Here is a 20,755-nt window from a genome sequence, read left to right as displayed (position 1 = left end):
ACAAATAGTAATTAAAGAGAAATATTACATAGCTGCACCTGTTTTTCATTATATGGTTGCCACAGTGAGTAAACCAAATCTTTTATTGATGAGAACAGCCATAAGTTTGAAAACTGAGTGAAGAGCATGAAAACCCCTCTGAGGCTCCCTAGAGACATGTGAGAAATCTGAAATTATTAAAACATATGGTGGCACATACTGATTACCAACAGCTGCTGCTGCGGTTGTGAGTCCTGATTTCTCTTTGACTTTCAGCTTTTCTAAGTATTCTTGACTTGGTTGTTATTTCCCCCCATTCCTTTAGTAAATCTCTTGTGACAGGGAATCAACATGACATTGCATAGGTAAAGGCTGTTGTGTGTTTTTTCCCATCCACCTTTCTCAATGTTTTCACTTGATAAGGTCTCTTTTGGTTTTTTTGTTGGTTTTTTTATTTTAGTAGCCTAGGAAATGATGCACTCGGAGGAAATGTGAGCAGCATGGTGATGGCTTCCTTCTTGTGTCCATGCTTATTTGTGAGGTGAGGAGCAGGTCATGGGAGGCAATGGGAGAAGTGGGGAGTAGGTTTGTATTACTGCCTTCTCGAGAGTACACAGCTGCTTTGCAGAAGCAAGTGACAGAAAGGTGTTCAAGGACAGAGAAATGGTAGAGTCAAAAAAGGTATTGCTTGTTGTGATGAAAAGAGCCTTAAAGTGGGAGATTTGGTGAGTTGAAAGTGCAAAAGGTAAAATTCCCAACAAGGTTATCACCAGCAGTGTGGAGGGGGGCTGGTGCCCTGCAGTATGTCTAAAATATTCCCTTGAACATTAGTTTGAGAGCAAGGAAAGGGAAAGCAACCCTTGAATATAGTTTTAAATAATAGCCACAATAAGTAAAAGTGTTTGTATTAAGTGGATGACCATTCATTTGCTTTGAAAGAATACAAAAGGTGTTGTTTCAACAGCTATCAATATGCGTGGGTCTGCATGCGTTGGTCTACAAGCATCCCTCCTGGCCCAGCCTGGCCACTAATCAAACTTAGCGGGTTTGATTAGTGACTGTGGATGCTGTCACTATTTGTGGAAGTATTAATGGTATTCTGGGAATTTACTAAATACATTTCTTTACTGTTGTTTTGTTTACATGGTGGCAGTGTCCAGGAGTCACGCGGTGACTCCAGGCGCTGGGATGGCTGTGCTGTACACCTCTCGTGTGCTGTGCCGGGCCATGTTGCGGTGTTTTGGGACGGGTGACTGACACCCGCTGTCCCCAGAAGCAGTGTCGCGTGCTTTTGTCAGACAAGTACTGAAACTGCTGCATTCCCCACCAAGAACAAATCTGAAATTGTTCAAAAGCAATTTTTTTATCACTCCGCCCGGGAGTTTGATAGGAGACGGCACACACGCCTCTGCCAGATGAATGCCGTGCTGTGTGTGAGTGATTATCTCCTCCGTGCAGGTGGTGGGAGGGCTGCAGCAGCGGGGCCGGGAGAGGAGGGCTGGGGTCCGGCTGGGGAGGGGACGCGGGCCCGGAGCGGTGCTCCTGCTGCTGGGGCTGGTTGGTGGCTCTGCTGCTCTTGCTGGACAAGAGGGATGCAGACCAACTGCTCCCTAGGAAGTCATGGCCAGCTGGGCTGCTGAGCAGCAGGCAGTTATGGAGGTCAAAGTTTGGATTGCTTGCACCTCAGAAATTGTTTCTCCACAGTGGTAAAGAGCCTGAAAATGTCATTGTTTATAACTCAGTTCAAAAGGGCTGGACTCATTTAGCTGATGGGTTTTTGTATGGTGGACAAAATTTCAATCTATTGTTCCTTGTTCCCTGTGGCATTTTATCTTGATGCTGTGGCATGCAAGTTTAACATAACTCCTCAGCAATTATCAGGAAAAAAGACCAATCAGTGGATTGGATTACTCCAGTGCCATTGCAGCCTGGGACTGGGACGATACCAATTGAGTACCACCTTGTGACTGCAGTTTATCACCTGGTTTGGAGATTGAAGGAGAGCATCGCTGATATTGGGGTGTGATGCGCCTGAGCAGTGCATCACCTCCCTCCCCTCCTTGTGCAGGAGCGAGTGTCATGTTGCTGTTACCATTAATGATCCAGAGGCCGTGGCCAGGTCTAGGAGGGTTGTTCTGGGGGCCATCCTGCCCAAAGCGGGGCACCGCATTGTGCAAAGAGGGTGCTCTGAACCACCCTGAGCTTGCACCAGTCCTCAGCAATCGGGCAGTGATGGTTAGAGGCTGGTCCATGCGAGAGGCAGCTCCCCTGGGGCTGCGGATGAATCTCCAGCTGCTTATATAATTTTGAATTGCAGCAAACAAAGAGCAAGAGGTTATACACAAGTAAATATTTTCCATAGGAGGGTAACAGCAGGCAAAAGCACAATAGGAATTGCACTGCAGACCTCTTGCAAACACTGGCCAAACCTTGCCCCGAGAGCAGTGGTCCAGCGGTGCCCTGCACCCTTTCTGCAGACGAATGTGTCCGGACTGACAGACAGTCCCGCTGCAGAGGTCGTTTCTCTGGTGTTTGTTCAGCAGCGTCCTCTAAGCCCCATCCCCGTTAGGTGTACGAGGTAGTTTTAAATCCTGTTTGCCTCAACAGCCCCTTGAATCACTAGGCTTTATTTTGCTGTGGTTTTAAAAAAATGGTGTTGTGCAGCTGATTTTAACACTGAGTGTTTACACTTGGTATTATATTTGGGCCCTAGAGAGAGTATATTTGTATGTCTGGTTGATGTATTTATACTGTTTTCCAAGTTCCCCGAGTGCAAGGACATACACTACCACTCATTGGCCATTATCTGTTGCCGCTCTCTTTTTATGCATGCATAAATATTTATTGATATTAATATTTATTTCTCATAAATAATACATCGCTTTGATTCTATATACTCCATTGAGAACAATGCAGAAATACACCAATGTGTAAAGGTAGTAAAGTTTGCTCAGTACCCTTGGGGAGCTTCCCCAAGACTTCAGGGCTGGCTGATGGCGGCACGGCAGTGCACGAGCACAGCACGTCTCGTGTGGCACTCGTATCGGCATCGCTGCCCAGTAAGTTCTAGGTTCAGACCCCAGCTAAGCTGAATCTGCTGGTTTCTGGGCACTGCTGACACTGCCGCGTGCTTCGGGAGGAAAAACTCTTTCCTCTGCCCTGGCTAGAGAAAACCAGGAGGGAGCGTGGCAGCAGATTGCTCTGTCAGCTGCAGGTGCCGGGTATCACGCTGCGGGGATGCTAGGGATGAAGTGTTCTCATCTTTGCAGGCAGGCAAGGTGGGCACTGCTGTCCCAGTGCCTCACCAGAGCCCATGTCCTACTGGATCCCAGGACTCGGGGCCACCAGCCTGGGGAGCGGGGTCTGCAGCTCCAGCAGCCGAGGTGTGCCCGTGCAGAGCCCAGCTCGCAGCCAGCCCTTGGCCTCCACCTTTGTATTCAAACCGTTCACCAAGAATGACGGGGAATGGTGCGGGGCCAGGGTTTTGCATGCTCAGGTGCGGGCACAGGGGAAGTTTTGCCTTCCAGTTGTGCCAGGAGAGCTGGCACACAGGGATGGGAGAGCACCGTGTAGCGTGGCTGAAAGCACATCGCTAACAGCTATTGCCTCTCTGAACAATTTGAGTTATTAATATTAGTAATTTTTTGCCTCAATAAAATTGGAAGAGTCTCATCGGGTCTTGCAGCCCCATTGTACCAATCACAGCATAAGTAAATAGAATAAAGCTAAGCCCTGAGAGACACCACGGTCCTGGGTTTAGTCAACTCAGACACGAGGGAAGGAGGAAAATAACATTAGAGGCGAGCACAACTGCAGCTCCTCCGTGGGCAAAAGTAGGTCATTTTGAAGCAGCAAACAGCTGAAACAAAAAACAAATAAACAAAAGAAAGAGAAAAGAAAAAAAAGGAGATGGGATTAGGATAAAAACTGTTCTATCAAATCCCAGCTGAACATATCAATTCTGGGAATGCTCTGTGGCGAGCGGTTGGCAGCGCACCCAGCGCTGGAGCAGGGAAGGGGTCCCCGCTTTCCCCAGTGAGCAGTCAGTAGTGTCAAGCTAGGAAATTCTGGAGAAAACAGGCAGTTGCAAATGGCTTTTCAGAGAGTCCGCCTCCTCTTATGCTGATGGCTAAAGCCTATGCATCCCTGGAAAATGCTTAGCTGAATTATTATTTACCAACAAATCACAGTCAGCCAAGTGCAACCCAGTCCTCCACCCCAGTGTTTGTTATTGCAGTGCAAACCTTGTCATTTGTTGGAAAAGACTGATGCCAGAAAGGTTTGCTTTAGGAAAAAAAAGCTGTTCCCATTAAACGGGACTGCCCTCCTTTCAGTACAAAGGTAGGGCACAGGAGGGGCACCAGCCGGAGCCTTTCAGACCGCAGCGGTGGGGAAGGCTGACCTTTTCTGCAGCAGAGCAGGCTTGATTGCAGGTTCTTTTTTTCTACCCTTTCCTTTGGTGAGAAGACAAAAAGGTGGAGGATTATATGCTCGAGCCAGGATGCCGAGCATTGGGGAGTTCTGATTTTGCCCGTGCAGTAATCCTATTGATCTTTTTTTAAACATATGCTTTGATGATCAAAAGGCAATTCTGTTATCAAACAGCACTTTGCTACCCTAGATCTCCAAGTGCTTTTTAGAGGGGACAGGAACGTGCACTGTGCCTTACAGCAGAGGTTTGGGAGCTGGATTAATGTGGAAAGTCACAATGCAGACCTGAGGCGGAACGGGGCACTGAGGACCTCCACACTGCAAATGCACGAACATACCCTCTGGACTGGCGAGTAATATGCTATTACAAAAAAGAGTTATTCTTCCAGGCACAACCCAGGTACTATTAATACATAGTCATATGCAATAACCAGAGAGGACTGTATGTCCCCACTTTTGGAAACTTCTGCAGTCCCTGTTCCTGGAAACACCCATAAAGTCAATATATTATTGACAGGCAGCGTCTTATGTTTGTCACATCAGGTTATCTGCCACACCAACAAGGGCTAGGAGTTTTGCCATTATATTCATTGCTTTTGCAATGATTTGTGATGCTCGATCGAAGTTCATGGAACTAAATCAGTTTGTACCAGCTGAGTATCTGAGCCCCGCTGGCTTTTTGTCTAGGCAAATATAGCGAAAAAACTTTGTTATGTTGAAGAATTGTTGGGCGGTTGTGCTACTGCTAAAAACAAAATAATTGCCATTGAATAGACATTGCTCATCTAAAATAAAATGAAGGTCATCATCTTTTACAGATGATTTTCAGCAGAGTCTGTTTTTTGCAAAAAACCTAGTCTAATCAAATACATCATTTTCCCCCTCCTGGTACCCACTTCGGAGCAGCCCCAGAGGCAACCCGTGGCCAGGCTGGCATCTCCTTCCCCTGGCTTCTCGCCCCAGCCGCTGCGAGCGTGGCTCTGAGGTGGCCTCGGGCAGGCTTTTCGGTAGGGCAGGGAGAAGCTCAGCGAGCCCAGGCGACCTGAGGGCATGCAAGACCCCAACTCTGCTGCCTCTTTTCAAGACAGAGCAGTTGTCCCCTTTTCGCAGGTATAAATTCAGCCACCCAGGATTTCTCTTGGTAATGGTATGATTAAAAGATTTGGTTAGCCTGGATTTCTGCTGTTTATTTATCTCCCCTGGTTTCCTGGCTTTTGTGGGTTCATCCTTGTACACTTGTATTATGTTTCTATAGTTGTCCTTAGTAACCTGACCTAGTTTCCGCTTTTCATGTATTTACTCCCTATGGCAAAACCCAGAGTCCACAAGACATCAAAGATGGTGCATATCCTCCTCCAAATTTATCGTGAAATTATTGTCCAGAGGCAAATCATAATTTCCACAAAGACTTATGAAAGATTGAGAAACCTCAACTCTGGAATAATTGCTTGTTTTGGCTACTCTTTGCACAAGCTCCTAATCATTTCTGCTCTTGTAGTTTTGCTGAATCACTTGCTAATAGTCGCAGCATGTCTGATTGCATTATTATTTTGCAAAGGAAAAACTGGATGAGACACTTCTGTTTGTGTGCAGTGCACGTATGATCGTGGTGGCGTGCCGGGGCAGGTAAGCGGTGCTCCAGTTTTGTCTGTCCCGTGGCCGCTGCAGGTGGATCCTGCTGTAGGAGAGGTGGGTGCAGAGCCCTCGATGCTCCCTTGCCCAATGTAAGAAACGTTTTAATGGCTGGGTCCAGAAGGGTAACATTAAGAGTCGAATGAGTATGAGGAAATTTTATTCCAGTGGGAGTCTCTTTACATATCTAATGTTATTTAGAAAAATATCCAGAGAGAGATTCTCCATCTTTAAATAGAGTTACATATTTTATCAATCAAGAGAGAGAGTCTGGTGTGTAAGAATCTGTTAATAACTTTGATATATTGGGTAGCTCTGAGGCTGGCAGAAGAGACAGTATTAAAAAAGCCAAAGATTTGAATCTCTGGTGGCTTAATATCCTCTTTTGCAGGTCCCTGCCTCCTTATGAAATAAAATATATTGTGTAACATACTTAAAACTATCACAGTTAAATCTAAGTTCAATACCTCTAGTGTCATGCCCCTATATGTAATTTGGATGCTATACGTTCTCCTAGTCATTACTTAGGAATGATGCTCTACAATGTCAAGTGGAAAATCAATTGGAAAGTTGACTTTTTGCAACTTCTGCAGCTTTTTTCTTTTCTTGTTAGTTTAAGTATTTTCCTGCAAGAAAATTGCATTGACTGAATTGCTGTGTTTCTCGGTTATTTCTTGCTTTGAGAATTCATAGCTGTTCCATCTTATCAGAGTGGAAATTTCATTAGGGAAATTTTGAGGGCTTTTCTTTCAATTAAAGGAGATATCATACTTGCTTGGTCAAACTACAGCTGCTAATACCCAGCTGTCATTGTGGCATTTGTTTAATTAAGAGCAAAATTATCTGCATGACTGGAGAACCATGAGATAGGCTCTTTCAGCATTTGCAGGGTAAGAGCTGCAGCTGGGGTAAATCAGCATCGTTCCCTTGCTGTCAGTGGAAAACCAGCACCTTCTGTTGTCTAGGGATAGATTAGAGCAACAGGAGAGGGTGGAAGCAACTGTATGTCTTCCTTGGCTCTGTGCCGCCCGTTAAACATCGCTAATGATGCTGAGCAGGATGTTTTCCCACTGATCTCTTCCTGTCCAAGATGCACTGTTCACCTTGCTCCCATCCTTCAAGACAAAAACCAGCCGTCTTGCCTTTCTGCAGATATACTTTGCCATACTTCACACTTTTGCCATAGTTTCTGCTTAACTTTTTTTCTTTTACAAAATTAATATTTAGGGGTTTAGCTTACTTACGCGTCTCCTGCGGAACTAAGCCTCTGTGACTTACCAGTCTTGTTCATGTATGTTTGATTGATTTGTAGACATTAAGGGTCCCATGAAAAAATGTATGCGTTATGACCAACTGTAATTTAGTTAATCAGAACGATAGGCATCGTTATATTAGCTTAGCAAATTGGTATTATGGAGGGGAAAAATCCCCTGATGGAGATAAAACAGATCTCAGACACTAGTCATCATCTTGCTGACCTTCAAATGAGTTTGGAGTCCTAACCTATTATCATCCCAGCATGAACGAAATATCAAAGACCTCTTTTAGCATCAGGTGCAATTAATGATTATCCAGCAAGGAACAATGTAAGGAATTTTTTTCTTCATAGGATGTAAGAATGGGTAATTTGTAAAATGAAGATTAGAATTAGAAAATCCATTATAGTTTGTTATGGTAGTTTTATGATTTAAAAAAAAAAAAACTTTCAACCTTCTGTTTTATGATGCATACGCACAAAACGAGCAATTGGTTGAAGTGGTGAATGTGTGACGAAACACAACAAAAACGTGTGACCTGAAAAATACCCCTTGTGCTTACCTGGCCAGGCGGCTGTGAAATGGAGGCTCCGTGGCGGGGTGAAGGCTTGGAGGCTCTGCAGTCTGTCCTACTCCGACCATGGCAGAGCGACGGTGGTGGGTGCTAGAGGGCTTTTACCATTTCCTATTATTTTCACTGCTGAAATGTAGGACTGGCATGCTCCTGTCCCTTTTGTGCATCTGCTGCCGGCTCTGGCAGCAGGACTGGCTGCTCAAGCATCAGATAAAATGGTGCACGGGAGCTGCGGTGGCCTCGCCTGCGCGGGAATCGAATCCTTGTCTGCCAGTGGCGGTGGCCGTGGCCCAGCCCGGCAGTGGAGGTGCTGCCTGGCAGGGTCCAGGCATCGTGTGCTGCTGCTTGTGAGCGGGCATGCTGCAACGGGTAGAACAGAAAAACCCTTCCCTGGGTCACGTCGGCAGGGACTGCTGAGATTTACTGATCTCTTCCTCCTGTGGAACATGGGAGATGTTCTGCTTCCTAGAATAATTTGAGACTTCTTAAAAAAAAAAAAAAAAAAAAAAGTCCTCCTTTTGGAGGACTCGGGACATTTTTTGTGCCCTTGTTTTGTCCTGCCAGACATTTTCTTTCTTCATTTCATGGTATCGCCCTTGGAAGCTTGTCAGACCACTTCATGCTTGAGCAGGACTGCCACATTGGTTGTAGGATGCTGGCAGAGGTTTGTGCCTTCAATGAGCAGAAACGCAGAGCTTTTTTCACTAAATGTGTATTACACACTTGCAGCAGTGTGGACACAGCGGCTCAGAAATCCCTTTCTTACAAATAATAATCTGAGATTTTTCTTAAGGAGCAACAGTGAAATGCACCAACGGGGAGCAATGAACAGTCAGTCCCAGTGCTCTAACTCGGCTCGGTCTTTGGTGAAACGGGTTGGGGAGAGACATGTCTGTCAGTATGTACATATTTATATGCGTATCAAGAGTAGTACTCAGAAGAGCAGCTGACCACACCAGGAAAGCCCTACAAAAAGCCAAACAGAACCCCACCGTGGTGGGGGGGGCACAGCAGGGGCTGCCTGCGGGGCTGGGGGGACGGGCGGCTCCGGGGAGGGTGGCCCAGCTCCCGCCGGGGCTCCGGCAGCACGTGGTCCTTGCGCTCCTGGGATTAATTCAGGCGCAGGCACGGCCAGCAGGTTTAGCTGGATTGGTCATGACACCAGGAGAGTCTGAGAAGTTCAGCAAAGCTGAGTTAAATGGGAAATTCATAAATGACCCAAAGTGCTGATTTCCCATAATCTTTTTTTTTTTATTGAATTGACGAAATGGAAAATTGATGAGTCTAAAACACATTTTTTAAGCCTGCTTCTGAGCAGAATGCTAGATCCACTTGATAATATAGTTGATGTATTGAGTTTGCCCAGACCTTCATTCTCTGATGTCTGAATGTATAGTTTGACTCGAAATCCTCTCCAATAAATTCAAGGCTGTAAAACTGTAATAGGACCCCAGAGCAACCTCCAGTTTCTTGAACTAAAACACATGTTTACAGATATTTTGGGGAGGTATTGATCTTCAGTGTGTTTAATGATCATTATTAACCTCAGAATTATGTAGGGGAAAAACAAGGAATGAAAGGGAGGGAGAAACAGGTCATGTTTGCACTGCTAGAAGAGAAGACTAATTGTTCTTTTAAGAGACTCTCTCGCTGCTCGGCGCCTGCCGCCTGATCCGATGCTGCGTCATGCGAGCGGGGTCAGCTGCAGCACCAGCGTCCTGCCCCGCTTGGTGCGGCCAGTGCGGGACTGCTGGGACAAGGGCCGGGGGGGCATCGGGCAACAGGGATGGCAACCGAGCCACGGGGGCTTCTGCTGCCCTTGAGTCCCCTTCGCCATTCTTTCCTCCCTGAGGTATCACCATCTTGTTCAGAGGCACAGGAATTTCAGTATACTACTTCTCTGTAAACACTCATGTGATGGAAATAGCACAGCAGTGGGAGCTGGGATCCTTGGGGGGCTGTCTCCTCCTCCCTCAAGGAGTTCTTAAAGCCTGGAAAGGTATCAACCCATTAAAAATCTCATAACAAAAGGTGAAAAATGTGGAGAAAATTTGACCTGTTAATAAAGGATTTAGTCAAACATTTATGTAAATATTTGTACTGCACTATACCATTAGCTTTTCCAGTTAATCTGCTTTCTCTGCTAATGGCTCTGAGCAAAATATGTTCCCAGAGTAGTTTACAATAAAAATTAGTGCTGTATCTGGCCTATTACTCTTCTTCCATAAATGATTAAAAAGGGATAGATGCAAAAATCCATTCCTGAGCAGGCTTTTTTCCCCTGACCACTGATCATTCTTTTATCTTATGGAAAATAAAACAATTAAAAGACAACAGAAACTGCCAGTTTCTGGGAAGTCTGCGTGCTTTGCTTGTCATTTGGCAAGGCAACTTTTATTTGCAAATGGAAAAATCTTAAGAATTTAAAATGTCACTTAGAGCATCTGCAATTGCCCTGTAGAAGAGTTTGTTCACCTGTCAGCCTTTTTAAGCGTATGAACATGGATTTCTTTTACTCCTGGGAAATCTTGTCCAATTCTAACACTTTTCAGTGTGGTTGGTGAAGGGGTAGCCTGAAATTAAACACAAGAATATATTATTGCATTTGACACTTTTCACAAACATCGTGCTTAGTGTATTTTGAATATTGAACACAAACGACGGGCCCTTCAGCACACTGGATAAACCTGGTTCATGCCAGGAGTCCAACTGCTACCAGCAGAGCAACTTCTGGGTGAAATTCTGCTGAGGACCAGCTCTAGGCTCCTGCATTTGAATAAGAAGATGCTGCTTCGCTTTGCATGTGAAGAAGAGTTGCGGTACTGGATGTTTTGCCTTTCTGTGCAGTCTATGCTCAGATGCCTTATAAAGCAAGTATTAACAGCCCTTCTGGTTTGCAAACAGCTGTCTCCTACAGCAACACTGAAGATTAAACCTACCGAGGGCCAGCATAAAACCCTTTCATTTTCCAGATTCTACTCAGTCAGCCGCAATTACTGGGAATGGGGGTAAATATTTTTAGAAATGCGGAGACCTGGAAAAAAACCTGCATCACAAAGCAGCTTTAAGTGAAGCATAGTAGATCCCTGGAAGCCAAGGGTGTTCACTGGGAAGACTTGTTTGTGGCCACAGGAGACCAGGTGAGGTGAGTGCAGCCAAGATGGCTGGGGTGGTAGGACACATCCGCATAAGAGAGAGAACCAAGGGTCCCCAAAACAAGATGTGAGGACTTTTCTCCCCCTCCCTTGTCAGCTGGAGGGACCACTGGTGTAAACGCCATAGCACGGTACAGACCTGGTTGAAAGCAAAAGGTGTTGCTCGGTCTGCCTGGAAATGGAGCACTTGGGGAGGGAGACAAGCAGGGAAGGATGAAGACAGGGAATTTGTGGACCTTCAGATTTTGTTCTGATTTGAAACACTCAATTCTGAAATCTCAAAATATTCTCAGAAATGCTGCCTTTCACTCAGCTGTGTCCACAGCCCTTGGGTACCGCAGACTCACTCAGCATCGGTTGTGCTGTTGCGACCGAGCCTGGATTTTCCCTACAAACCCCTGCTGCAGACCGAAAGTAGCTTTCAATTAGACCTGTCTTTTCTGCAAAGGTTCAATCCGCAGATCTTAATAGCAAGAACGTACTAAAACCAAATGCTCAGTTTGAGTAGTTACTGAAAGTGAATGGAGAAGTCTGTATCTGACTGCAAAAAATGCTCTTACGTGTTGTGTTGGAGGCATCCGCTCAGGAGCCAGATAAACACGTAACTTAGCAACAAAGAACAAATTGTGAGGGTTTGCAGTGAAATGTCAGAGCACGATCTTTAGATCAACTCGTACCTGTGTGAGCAAATACCCCGATTTGCCGAGCTGAGCTCTCCTGCACGCCACGTGCTTGCTGCTGGCATGGACTGGATCCTACGGCCCTTGAGCGTCCAGTGCCGGTAACTTTGCTGGCTCCTGTTTTCCTGGACTTGTTCAATCGGTTCCACTTTTCCATGGGTCTGATAAAAAGTGATTATGTCCATTTCCTGCCAAAGGGACCCTGTCATGAACAAAAACCTCCATGTTATTATCCACCTCTTTCTCAAAGCGATAAACAGTCCGTTGAGCCTACAGCATTACGCCATATGTCTGCATGAATTCTTGTAACAGATGTGCTGAGGCTTGGAAAAACTTACTTTAGATAAGCTAAATAATCTTTTCAATTATCTTTTGCTGAAAATATTGTATTTTTGTAGGCATTCAAGAGCGTTATGGCATAAAATACTAGCCTAATTATCATTATCTTCTCTATTATGTTTGCTGAAATATTTTTTGGAGTTGTCAAATATGCGTCTATTTTGTTATTTGGGAAGGAGTCTTTAGACAGCTGTATATTTTGTTTCTCGATCATGTAATTTGATCTATGTATTTGATTGCAAGATGGTGTTATCCGAAAGGATAGCAGCAGCAGCTCACACTTGTTTATCAGGATTATTCTGTTCTGGCAAGAACAGATTCCTCAGATGGCTCCTATGGACCGGCGCTTCTGAACAGCCTGGCTCCCGGGGCTGGCATGGTGGGTGCTGGTGGTGCCGGGGACGGCGTTTGACCCCTGTGGACCAGGGCGATGCTGGGTGTGGTGTCCTACGCGGATCCTGGGGCTCTGCTTAGAGCCGAGCCCACGATTAGTGAGTGAGGCTGTGCCCTTGCTTCAAAGCTTACGCACGCATCTTCGGCCCCTTTGAGCTAGCGCTCAGCTCTGGCAGCGCTGAGCTGATAATGCTGAAATGCAGTATTTTCCCCACGAGTTTGGTGATTCGGTACGAGGCTGATGGAAAATCCCTCCAGCTGCTAATGTTGCAAAACACTATTTGCCTGAAATTAAGAGAAATTTTATTGCAACAGGGAGCCAGCAGAGGGGATACATTTACATCCCGGTTCCCTCCAGAAAATAAGTTCTTTGGATCTGGCTTGCTGGAGACGTGACAGTGCTCTCTGGCTGCTGAATAACCATGAGATAGGTGCTGCGAGTGCGTGTGCTCGTAGTCAAGGGGGGGTAAAGCATTGTGCTGCGAGCATCGGTATATCCATTTACTTAAATTATCGCTAAACCTAATGTCATCCCGTCTACTCCATCGCATGTTATTGAGTGCTCCAGCTGAGTAATCTCATTAGAATTTGTCTCGTTTTCACCTCCGGCAGCAGCCATGTACACAGCTTCTGAAAAGGTTATTCACACAATATTGCATGACCTTGATGAAAGGCTAATTTGATAAGAATTCAATTTAAAATTCCATTTGTACTGACAAACCAGGATTTTATTGATGTCACAAATTTTCAGCAGTGGAAACGACATTAGGAGCGAGACTGCATTGTTTGTAGGCCTGAAGGTGGAAAAGGCAGAGGATTTATAGGGGCTGCTTTATCAAAGGGTCAACATACCTTGCAGCAGTTTAGTCTAAATGCTTCAGTAAACTGTTCTTAAGTTTTCTTTCCTTTATTATCTTATTTTTCTTTCCGGTTTACTTGAGATCTTTGCAGTGGCAGGGACGAAACAGCGGCTGATAGGTAAGGTTGTTTCTCAGCGCATTTCCAAGTGCACTTGCTACTTGCCCTTTCATCCTTTGGTCTCCATGAGGTTGAGGCAACAGACCGAATAAAGAAACAGCATGATTTGTTCTCTCTGAACCGCGAGTTCATGCCGTGAGCATTTGGACCCACAGTTCTTTAATCCTCTGCTGAAACTGCAGACGTCACTGTCTTGTCGTCCTTTTCCATTGCCTTTTGCATTGTGAGTAAAAAGATACAAATTGGTGCCATCGAGCACATCTTTGATCTCAGACCTGTTCCAGAGGAAGCCCTCCTTGGGGAGGGGACTTGGAGGGAGTGAGCAAGGGCAGCGAGAGTCAAACCTTCCTGCGCTGCTGCCACCGGTGTTGGCAGAGCCAGAGCAGAAGCCAGCACAGAGGGTCAGGGTGCTCCTGGTATTTTTGGAGGCCATTTGAACTATGTTACAGGGGACACCCGTGGGAAGAGAGAGGTGTAATCAGGAGCGTGCCCGAACAGGCAGCAGTGCGAGGAGGTCACAGCGCAGAAGGACAGGTCGGGTGCTGTGGCAAAGGACCGTCTCAGACCGTCTGCTTACCCAGGCTGTGCTCAAAGCCTTGCTCTCTCCAACGCTGCAGCACAGACAGTTTTTCTAAGAGGATGTTCCTCACTCACATTGCCCGATTCCTGTCGTGTTCTGGGAACAGATGGGGAGTAAACAAGAAATACACAGTTTTCCAGCCACTTACACTGCCCATCAGTTGCTACATAGTCCACCAGCTTGATGTGATGCTGAGAACCATTTTCAATGCTTCCTGCATTGTGTGATCAAAGTAGCCGCTTAGACTACATCACATCCGTGTCCGTCAGACACTGCCTGCCCATCGCTCGTTAGCCTCTTGTAATGAGAACCTGCAGTGCAAAGCACGACAGCGTGAAGGTGGTGACGCAGTGGTCCATTGCCAAGGGCAAAGGGAGGATTGCGCCCAGGGAGGTAAGGGGGAGCACAGGGAAGAAAACTGCAGGTACCCAGGGGCTGTGGGAGTCAATGTGGGCACAAGAAAACGGCAACTGAAGAGAGAGTTGCAGCAGCCTATTACTGTTTCTTCCAAATTCAGAAAAGCTTAGCAGCAGTACAATCTGTTGTTTGTATAAAAATGTGTTAGTGTAAGGCAGGGCGGGAGAGCCTGCCTGAAAAAGGCACTTGAAAAATAACAGTGCTCCAGCATGGAGAAACATCTGGCAAGAAAGGGTGCCGGCACCTTGCCTGAGCGTCTGCGCACCACGCGCGTCGCAGCCAGGCTGGGCCAGCCCTCTGGGACGGGACGCCATTTCGTGATGGTCACCTGCAGAGGCTGCCTCTTTCCTGTTCCTTTGATATCTTCTAGCTTTTTCTTTCTTTTTTTTAACCCAAACACAAGGAAGAACAGGTTGCTCAAAAAGACGGCTCCCAGTGGTATAGGGCCACCTTTGTTTCAATGGAAGTGTGCCATTTCCCCTCGCCCCATCTCAAGCCCACCTGATCCTGCCAATCCCACAGCCTTTGAGACGTCCATCTGTGCCCAGCGTGGAACGGAGATCCTCCTGGTCCTGAGCATCCCGCTCCCAAGCCAGCCCGGGGCGGCTGACAGGAGCGCCTGGGAGGAAGGTGCCCCGTGCAGAAGGGCTGCAGATGGAGACAGACACCTCTCAGAGCTGCATTCCTGCCTTTCGTTGTTACTGATCTCTGCTGAAAGATAGAGACATCGTTCTGGAAATCTCGAATATCAACTACTTTGCGCTGCTTCCAAATTTGAAGACCATGTGGCTGCCAAATCTCTTCCCCCCCCCAGCCAAGAGTTTCTTGAAGTTCTCAGAAAATCCCCTGGGAGACCTGTGTAATCACAGTTTCCCTGCGTATCTTCTCAGGCGTTCAGTGGCTGAGAACTTGCCCCTGCAGCGCAGCCTGGCATTTTCTGCAGACAAAGCAGTAATCAAAGAGGAGACCGAGCCGAGCGGGGAGGAGAACAGCATTGTCTCTGCCCACATTTACAGCTATTAATTTAACTCATCTTCTACTATCGATTTAAATCTGATCCTGCTGGAGAGGAACTTAGCTCTGAAGCTCTTGATACACCTTCACTTTTTGCTTTTATCCATTCTAATCACACATATTGTTTCAGGTATTTGATTTTAGATTGCAAAGTGATTACCATGGGCTGGCTGGATTTAGAAGTAACTTGCTAAAATACCAAGGGTATCTGGCAGCTTTCTGGGTACGATTGCTGAATGCCGGGAGAACATTAGAGGAATACAGAAACAAGTCCCACTGAGGCTGGAGGGATGCTGCTGTCTTCACTTAGCTAAAGCCATCATTAATTAATTGCGGTTGCTGCTGGAAGGTTTGCCACAGAAGGAGAAGAGGTGCCCGGGCAGGCGTCTGTGCTGCCGCAGGCATCTGGGGAAGAACCATCCCCAGGGAAATACTTCCAAGATCCCAACAGGCCCTGTGAGCTCCTCTCCAGAGACTCAGCTGTGAAAGGCTCTGCTCTGGCCAGCCTGGCTTTGCTCTGCTCTGGCCAGCCTGGCTTTTCTCCTGGCCACAGATGCTGCTGGTTGGTCACACACTTGCCCACATAGATGGCAACCGTGATACGGCTGGTGAGAAACCTCTTCTCTCCCCAAGGGCTGGAAGTGTTCTGCTCTTGCTTGTCCACGGTGGGGGCCTCACGGGCTGTGCAGTGGGATGAAAATGTGTCATCCGAGTAAGGGAAGAGTGCCGTTTATGGCGAGGGTAAATCAGAAGGCAGTGGGGAGATGAGGATGACAAATTGCTCTGTAAGTGTCAGGGATGACTGAATGGCTTCGGAGGAACTAAAAATAGTCAGACCTGGCTCCAGCGCCTGGTCCTCTTCGTGGTCTTTCACAGCAGCAGAAAGCCGGTGGTGATGTAAAACGAGTTATACTCAGGGATGGTGTAAATCAGTGTAGTTACACCAGCTTTGGTCTTGAGGGCGTGTTTAGGGGTGATAGGGACCCTCTCCTCCAAAGATGACCAGCTCAGCTGCGAGCCTGTGCCCGGGCTGCCCGCAGCCGTGGAGCAGCAGTGGAGGTGGTGCTGAGCGGGGACACGCGCTCCAGGATGGGGCTCCTGCCCGGGAACAGCGATTACTGTCCCCTGCTATCACGAGCTGCTAATCAGTATGCGCTGCGGTTACTGCACCCGGACTGTCGCAGCTCTAAAGCGGATCCAGTATTATAATTACTCTGAGTTAGTACCTTGGAAAAATCAAATGTGTTCTGAAAGTAACGATATCCTCTGCAAAAAAGCCTGCAAAATAAAAAGCCAGCCTTATCTGACTTAATTTCCTTTTGCTTTGATAGGTTTTGCAATAAATTACTTATTTAATGGATAGCATGAAACATCACACAGTGATATTTCAAACATTCAAATGCCTTGATCATTTAATACTATTTTCCCTTTTTTAATATGCCATAGGCACAATTTTAATTATAATATTTATGCAAATTATGTTTGTATAATCATATTTGAAAGACTGTGGATCAAATTTTCCAGCCAATTTATCTAAATACAAGCCTTAAACTTTCCCTTTATCACTGTCACAAACACTCTTTCTCTTAATTTGTCATTTCAGGCACTTCCTATTACAGTATCATATAAGGCTCAGTATCATTTGTGGCCTCCAGAAAAAATAAGGACTCTGGATCCATGGTAGGAAAACCCAAGCACACGTTTATGTATGGGGTGCAGAAAATCTCAGCACTGTATTTAAGATTATTTATTTTTGAACCACTTTGTTTTCTTTTTTCCTGGCACTTCACAAATTTTTGCCCATCATATTTACCCCAGAAGACATGATCTGGGTTGCTGGAGGGCTCACAGCAAGGCAGCTGTGAGAGCCTGGGCTGCCGTGGGGACAGCACTCACGTTTTTCCTCCCTCTGTAACCTTTGCTGCAGGGTGGTAAGGAAGGCAACGTGGGGAAATTAGAGCAATTCATTAGAGAGTCTCAGTTATTCATTGCATCTCTGCAGTTTCTTATGTTACCCTTCTTGCATGTGGGATTGAATGACCCTATGGCTTGGAGGCTGTGGTACCTTCTTTAGACAAAGGTGCCCTGATGAATTTAGCTTATCAGCTAGATGTGAACTTGGGCAGAGCGAATGCCCTGCTTGGAGTCTGAAAGCATTTCAGTTTCCAACAGAAGTGGTGGTTTTATGGTCTAAAATCTTTTATACTGTATATTTCTTACCAAATATTAGTAGAGGTTGACATGTGTTGCAATAATCTCAGAGAGACCTGCTGGTGTGAAGGAAAGATGTGGAATATTTTCAAATTCTTGAGGATTGGCAGAGTTTTAAATGTACTGTGACAATATGAGAACAGAAACTCGGAGTCAGAGAGACATTAAATATTCTCAGCTTTCATCTTCTCTCAAAAAAGGTTGACTCAGTGGGAGTAGAGCTTTGTCCCTTCTGCCCCCTGCCCTGGTAGACGTGCAGGATGGAGGATAACTCACCGGGGGCTCGCGATGTGATGAAAAGACCTCAGCTGCACCTGGCAGGAACCACTTACAGTACGAGTGTGATGATTGCAACGGGTGGCTCTTTATCTTGTCTTGACTTCTTTTAAGAGCCAGCCCCGGGATGAGATGGGCGCGTGCTGTGTCCCCTCCTGGGCAAGCCTGCAGCCCCGTGATGGAGGTGACGTCTCCCCCGGCGATGCTCTCCATGGCACAGCCCCTTGTTGTCCTCCCGTGGTGTGGAAACACGATCCCAAGGAAACACGTATGCTTCCCCTTGCTGTCGACGGAGCAGGGGGAGCAGATCCCGGTTGTGCAGCACCAGCTTTTCCTCAGTTGCTGACAGCCGTTGCCAGGACATCTGGTGCTTCAGCTCTGTGTGCCACCAGTCCCCGGCTCTTCTGTCAGAGCAGGGCTTGCTGAGTTAAATATCGATAAAGCCCCAGCTGAAAGCGTTTGTCTCCCCAAATGTGGAGGTTGCAGATGAGCAGGAGATGGGAAGTGTTTACCCTGGACCCGTGGCTCCGAGCTGGGGCCTGAGGACGTTGCTGGGTGTCCAAAGTCTTGCTTCAAGAGGGGGGCTTGGCGTGGGCCCGTGGGAAGTGGCAACACTGTTCATACGAGAGCATTGGAGGCAACCTGAGCGTAAACCATCCTCTTGTATGGAAATGCTGGCCTGTTACCCGTGTGTCCCCCCTCCTGGGGACGGTAGCAGGCATGTGCACAACCCTGAGCGCTGGACCTCCACGCGAAGCTCTCGTCCATGCCAAACGTGAGCATGCTCTGGCTGAGGAGGGGTAGGCAGCAGCTTCCCCACGGTGCAATTAGCACCGTGCTGGTGGGGAGAGGAACCAGTCTTCAATTTCCAGGCTGCGATAAAACAGTTGTACGCCAACAGCTCAGGAAGGCTCCAGCACCTGTAATGATGAGCTTGATGTCTTCCCCTTCTCCTTCTAAATCTGCTTAGAGTGCCACATGTAAATCCTCCATGCCATATTAGTGTGTGACGATGTTCATTAGCAAATGACTCCAGGGCTGTCTAAATGAGAAAAGCAATTAGGCAGATTTGTGGAAGACAAAACATGTATTGATTAATGTAATGATGACACATGCAGAATAATTTCGGACTCAAACAGAAAGTAAAAATCAAAAGGGAAAAAAAAGCAGGTGTCTTCCCATTAAGGCGTAAATCAACAATTATGAGCTTGCTCTGACTACCTTCTGAAACTCTTGGCATTAATCATTGCTGCTCTGGATGTAAAACTCCAAAGAAAGGAAGCAACCAATATTTTCACATAATTAAAGGAAATTATATATCCAATACCTTTTAATGTGATTAACAACTATAGGGGGAAACTGTTCAAGAGCAGCAGTTAAGAGGAATATTAGAGTACCGTTTAGACTGAGTTAAATAACCCAGGTTATATCTGGCCAACTGTGAATTCAGAAGGTCTGCCTTGTGGGTAAGATAAAACTGTTCACTCAGATAATGAAGCAAGTAGTACCTGGAAAAGATTATAATTGTGGCTGTGAAACAATGCCACGATGGTATTTATTTATTTGGCTTTCCCTGTGATGACTAGTGAGTTTGCACAGAATCTCAGTGCATCAAAAAGACGGCAGTATATAAACCAGGCATATTATTCTGCAATAAAAAATAGATACACTCCTAAATGCATTATGCAAAATAGAAAAAATTAATGTAGGATTGAGCTTTTTACTTGGTCACGGCTCAGTGGGCCGCACTGATTTTTGAAAGCGGGTGGAATCGGAAAGATTAAAACCAGCATGGGAATGGTTTTTCACAGGGCTGCTTTGTGGATGGGCCACTGCCCCAGGAGGTGTCCCTGCGAGCCACAGTCGGGGTATGAAGGTCCGGTGGGGAGAAAGGGCTGGTGGGTGGACAGACGGACGGATGGACAGACGGACGGATGGACAGACGGATGTCCCAACGACCAGGAGCAGGGACCTGCCGCGGTGTCCAGGCGCTGTGACAGGTGAGCGGTGGCCGGCTGTGCTCACCGGCAAGGACGTGGGTTCTGTGTGTTCTTCCCTCCCCGCGGTTCCCCGCGCCGGCAGTGCAGCAGCCTGCTCTGTTGAGGCTCGCGCCGCAGCTGGGAGCATCGCGTCGTGGTCCTGGTCCCCGCAGCCCTGTCTCCTGTCAGCAGTCTTGTCTCCTCCTCTCCTTGCCTTCTGCCCTGCGACTTGGGCAGCGTGGCACAGCTGGGCAGGGAGCAGACGGCTTGGGGTGAAGTTCCAGCCTGCCTGGCAGCGGAAGGGCAGCTGCCTGCACCTGCCTTGCCCCCACCGAGGTTGCTCGGGACCTGGTGCTGTGTGGGTGCTCGTGCTCTCTGTTTCGCGTGGTGTGTGTGCCATGCCCTGGCACCCCTGGGCTCCGCAGGCTGCTGCCCCGCTACTGAGGGAGGCTCGCCCATGTCCTGCTCACATGTCTGATTTAGCCCTGGAGAGCCCGTGGGTTCCTTTGGGCCCTGCTGCAGGAAAGCTGAGCCAGAGGAGCTGGGAGCAGAGGTAAATGGCTTTGCAAATGCTTGTGCTGCCTGCTGCCAGCAGCTTTCCTCTGCTGGGAGCGGTGCACTGCTGCTCTCTCCGGCTGACCCCATGCTAAATCTAATCACTCCTATTATCCTTAGCAGACAGGAAAGAAAGCATTTCACTAGATGAAAGTGCACTTCTTGAGGCTACATTTGTATTTTCTTCTTAACTGCTTGAAATGACACATTACTTAGAGGAAACAGAGCGCTAATATGCATAAGAATTTCTGTTAATGTAAAGTACAAGACAGCACATATAAAAGAGATATGCTTTCATTGCACAGC

General features: G+C 47.0%; 1 long non-coding RNA gene across 1 annotated transcript in view; it reads left to right on the top strand.

Moving 5' to 3' along the window:
• The window catches only part of LOC148056333 (uncharacterized), a 91,991-nt gene that overhangs the window by 8,968 nt on the left and 62,268 nt on the right, over positions 1–20,755 (top strand). Inside the window, exon 3 of the long non-coding RNA XR_015703467.1 lies at positions 19,727–19,915. This is a non-coding gene — a long non-coding RNA (uncharacterized LOC148056333). The remainder of the gene's footprint in view (positions 1–19,726; positions 19,916–20,755) is intronic.

The sequence above is a fragment of the Nipponia nippon genome, unplaced genomic scaffold (assembly GCF_047370975.1).
Source record: "Nipponia nippon isolate SJK-2023a ecotype South Korea unplaced genomic scaffold, ASM4737097v1 scaffold_15, whole genome shotgun sequence".
NCBI lineage: Eukaryota > Metazoa > Chordata > Aves > Pelecaniformes > Threskiornithidae > Nipponia > Nipponia nippon.
Note: the sequence above shows the minus strand (reverse complement) of the source record. Positions and strands in the feature narration are given on the sequence as shown.